This window comes from Dermacentor silvarum, chromosome 6 (assembly GCF_013339745.2).
Source record: "Dermacentor silvarum isolate Dsil-2018 chromosome 6, BIME_Dsil_1.4, whole genome shotgun sequence".
NCBI lineage: Eukaryota > Metazoa > Arthropoda > Arachnida > Ixodida > Ixodidae > Dermacentor > Dermacentor silvarum.
Genome location: NC_051159.1, coordinates 164,533,806 through 164,538,921, shown reverse-complemented (window position 1 = coordinate 164,538,921; position 5,116 = coordinate 164,533,806).

Below are 5,116 nucleotides of genomic sequence, written 5' to 3'. Positions count from 1 at the left end.
TAGACGGTGTAGAATAAACTACAGAAACCGCAGTAGAAAGTGGCCATGAGCAGACGGTGGTAGCCAGCGCCAATGCTCAATAATATGTCTAGCAAAAGTGCTTGCGAAGTCATACATTCTGGCTTCATTTGCAGTGGTCGCAAGCGAAGAGTCCTTTCATCAAGTTTTAATTCTTTATTTATTTTACGATACAGCATGTATTATAGCTAAGATACTAAACTGTTTTGATTTGCCATTTCGGCCGGATTTTCCACGTTGTCAAGTTGCAGACTCCTTTCGGGTTAGGCGACTTAGTAGAGGCTATTTTATTCTACACAACTCTACTTTCGGAAATTTTCGCACAGTGCATCACTGTCCTTTGTCGCCGTTAACGAAACATGCACGGAAAGAGCGCCTGCTTTTTACCACCGTGTAACATAACTGTCTCATGGATAAATGACACGATGGACAAAGTTTAGTTTCCGCTCAGCAGTTGCGAGTATCCTGCCGGAAGTCGACAGCCTATAATGAGAGGCTGGGTTTTTCTTTTTTAACGGTGGTAATAGCACTCTTCCTTCCGTTCGCATATAACAAGCACGGTCAGTCCACGTTGGTTATTTTTGGATTTTTGGCTTATAGCTAGGGCGAGATCGTTTCCATAGCCGAGTCGTTCATTCGAACTTTTATTTGCGCTGCGGCCATCAGAGTAAATAAAAAAGAGGAAAGAAATAAGAGAGCGAGCGAGAGAGAAGGAAAAAGGCAGAGAAAGTTTAATGATTAGAAAGACCGAGCAGTCAGGCCTGAGGTACCTTTGTCTTTGAAGCTGCTTTGCTCTGTGAGAAGGGGTTGACGAAGTGACTGTAAAAAGGGTGGCGATGAGGAGACGAGAAAATGGCGAAGCACACGACGAGTAGGTGTACTTGAAGCATAAAGTTCAAGCCCGTACGGCAAGCCGGACCATCACGCTGCTGTTTAGACTGTAGTAGTGTTGGCGAAAACTGCAGTAAAAATAAAGCTTCATGCCGACACTACCTGATGAAAATGAACAAACAAAAAAGTGCCATATGAGGGCGTTCAGTTATCTATGTTAGCTTAGTTTAGTTATCTAACTTGAAGCGATTGGGAACTCCAGTTTAACATCGCTCCGGCCTAAATGACATCCGGAAGAGAGAGAGAGAAAAAAAAAGAAAACGTCGGTGGCAGGTGTGTAAAGCACATGTGATGACAAGCGCCACTTTCCAGCGTACAGGAAAGTTGAAGTCCGTGGGTCTCCTTTGGACTGTTGGGGGATTCTTAGTCATGCAAACATTTTAGAAGTTCTGGATTTCCCAAAACAGCCAAGTTGTAGGCATGCATGATACTTAGTGCGTTAGTAGTACGCCATTGAATGGAGTGTCGGTTGGTTGAAGAAACATTCGCAAAATGGCACGCAAACGACGGTCTTTGGTGAACCGCACTTTATCCATTCTCTTCTTTACCCTGTCCGTCCTCCTTAGCTAGCGTTTCGCCAAGCCTATTTCACCTAGGTGCCTGTTTAATGTTGTCTCGTGCACCGTGGCGAGCAGTGCGACCACTTCCTCACAATCCCATGCAACTGTTGGCATTCAGAGCACTCTTTTCTGAACAGTTCAGTACTTGTTCGAGTACCCTCCCTACTCGACACCTGAGAGAGCTGAACCGCCACACCTCAAGAGCTACGCCCTACAATGTGGCTACTGCTGATGGATCGTATAAAACACGTCACAGCGTCCAGGAAAATGGAGTCACCTTCAAGACTGGGGATCCAGCTGGACTACGACAGCGACGACTTGGACTGAGAGTCGTAATGAAATAAATTTTCTCTCTCTCTCTTTTGACACGCACGCTTCTTCGACGTACTGGTGGTGGACAAGGTCGTTGGAGCATAAAAGACTTCAGCGTAAATACCGGTCAATGGACCTTGTATTGATTATTTCTTCTGGGGAGCTATAACGTAAAATGATTCCAAACTGTTTTGATTACAAACTGCTGACGTCAAATTTACGTACCACCGACGCAAGCATCGGGTGGTGACCCGCAACGTTGTCTGAACAACCAAATCAAACACTCTCCTCGTTTATAGGAGGTCCCCTTTGTTCGCTTTCAAAATCAATAAAATTGTCTTCACTCAGCGGTTTTCCTTATCTAATTGGCTGACAAGAGGCGAGGAGCACGATCTAGTGGACAGGGTTTCGATGGGGCCGAGCCAGCACAGTGAAAATAGATAGCCCGCATGAAGAGGGTGGTGTCGGCTTCTCCCATTGGTCCGCTTCGCCATACTTAGCTTGCGGTGGCTAGTCGAAAATCGCGGCGGCGTGCAACGGAAGGATAAGAATACCGCTAAAACGGATCCTCAGCAAGAAAGAGTTGGCAGAGCGATGTCGTATGCATGCTGAAAGGGCTCGATAACGTTTTAGTGCCACGCTAAAAAGTTTATTATGCGCGAATAAATACATGCTCACCGGCAGGTGCGACTAGCGAGGGCCTGAGCGATCGGAGGGCAGCCATCTTCTATTCCTTTCGGCACGGGGAAGTCTGTGGCTATTCAGCAAATGATACTTAGTGCGTTAGTAGTACGCCATTGAATGGAGTGTCGGTTGGTTGAAGAAACATTTTCAAAATGGCACGCAAAATGTCGTATGCATGCCGAAAGGGCTCGATAACGTTTTCCTGCCACGCAAAAAGGTTTATCATGCGCAAATAAATACATGCTCACCGGCAGGTGCGAATAGCGAGGGCCTGAGTGATCGGTGGGCAGTCATCTTTTATTCGCTTCGGAACGGGGCAGTCTGTGGCTATTCTGAAAATGTTTCAGTTTTGTTCGGCATATTAATGCATTTTTTTCGCGCATACATCACTTTGACGTGGTGAGTTTTCACGGTCTTCTGAGGTCGCGTGACAGACAGGCGAAGTGTGCGTAGCCAGAAAACATTGGACCAATAGCAGAGGACTAATGGTGAAAAGGCGTCGAATCAGGAACGATTATTTTTCTTTTGCGCAGTTTAATCATGCATAATCAGTGTGTACACGTTATATCAGATGGGGAGCTATCGCTGTTTTTGTGAGGTCGCGTGACAGACAGGCGAAGTTGGGAGTGGCCCGAAAATGTTTTGACTAATAGTGGAGGCTGATTGCAGAAATTGAAATCAAGACAGTTTGGAATCATTTTACGTTATAGCGCCCCCGGAAACATTTTACTTTTCCTTTCACGTGGAAACGAGAAGGTTTGATACAACCATCGTTATACGAGGCTGTCAACAAAGTCGGCAACGAAACCATATGACACAGTTACCGGAGGTAAGAATTTTGTTCATGATAGGGTTCAGCATATTTCCACCTTTATGTATCGCGTCATTAATACCAATAAATAAATACTTTTTAAGAATGATGTGCTCGCTGCTTACCGTTTGTCTTCTCTTCCATGACTTTAACGATGCCCATCCTAAAATGGTGAAGTTGAAGATGAAGAACAAGAAATGGTATCGCTGACTACTATACTACTAGTCGTTTTCTTTGAAGAGGTAATGTTTTCTGGTAGTGGAAAGCGGCGACGGATGCCATCGCGCCTGGAATTCACGGACTAGGCGCAAAGCAGCAGCGAGAGGGTGTGACAGATATTCCTTGGTTGGTGCGGCCGAGCATGCCCAGGTGTAAGTAAGGGAACAGGACATGTGGACACGCGTGATAGTATATGGCGTGAGATGACGGTTCGCTGACATTCCCAGTACGTTTGTACCGTACCAGTAGCTAGAATAGTGTGTGATTGGGAAACATAATCTTTCTAATATTTAGGATTGAAATTTGAAATCTCGAACTTGTGATGGCCGCAATTCTCCGAGAAAGGCTACCATTTTCAACAGGAGCAAATAAAAAAAAATATGTCAGTGGAGACCAGTGTTTAAATTATGTCTAATTTCAATAGCTCTGATTGACCGACGTTTACGGATCCAATATTAAACAATAGCTTGTATGCGATTGAAGGTTAATCTAAGCTTGAGTCGCAATAGCACTGATAAATTGGTGCGAATTATGTAAATTTCTGTTGCTCAAAGGCGGTTGACTATTACTATTGTAATAAGCTTCGGGAATTTTTACAATATACAGTAGTATCAATCGAGTAGAGAATAGATGAAGCTAATTTTCTACGTATGTAATTGCAACGTCTGCAACACAGTGCGATAGCATTCAGTGCGATGCATTTTCAGTGCAATAGCATTTTAGGGGCTAGGCAGCCATTTTGTAGGTATTCGTCCGATGAAAATTGGGAGCCGATCTCGAATATCGTGCAGTCGCAAAAATATTGGCAGGATCCCGAAGGCAGTGCTGTCTAACGCAGCGTTTCAAAGCGCCAACTGTCCCGAGTGAAGCATGCGCGAAATCATGGTCTAATGATTAGAGCACGGGGCTGCGGCGCCGGAAGATAGAGCTTTAATGCCACCATCGGTGACGCATTTTTTTTTGTAGCGTTATAGGTGTATTTCACATACTTTGGAGTTATATAACGAAACACTCGAGGTGTGTTGAGCGTACGCGAGCGCGTCGCAATGTGCACGAAATCGCAAGTTTACAAGAGCACTTTTTTTTTATCCAGCGGCCGTGGCAAGAGATACGAGATATACGAACGTCACTTTGATAAATGAGAGTGTGCAAGGTCATCCGTCACGCACGTGCACAGCTGTCGAGCTGCCATTATCATCTGAATCTACCGGTGCTAAGAGTTAGCGGTGTTAAGTTCTGGCCTAGTTTATTTCATGTAACCTAAAGCTTATTGTTAGTTCATTTCCTACTAGTTCGATTACTCTCACTTTCATCTCTGAAGAAGCGCTGTCAGAGCAGAATAATGGGATGCTAATCATTGCGGGAACGCTGACTCTCATAAAAAAGAAGAAAAAAACAACCAAACAGATGTGTTCACGTTGAAAATCCATGCACGTGTTAGGCATCGCCTGCATCGCTTCTAAGTCCTGTGAACGAATTTTTCTTCCGTGCTATTTTGTGCAATGTTGCTACCGTACCAGAGGACCGAAAGAATCTATTTTGTGTGCTTATATTGGTATCAACATGAAATTACCCTAAACCGACATGCGTCCTTTGCATAACGGAACTGGCTGCTATGTTT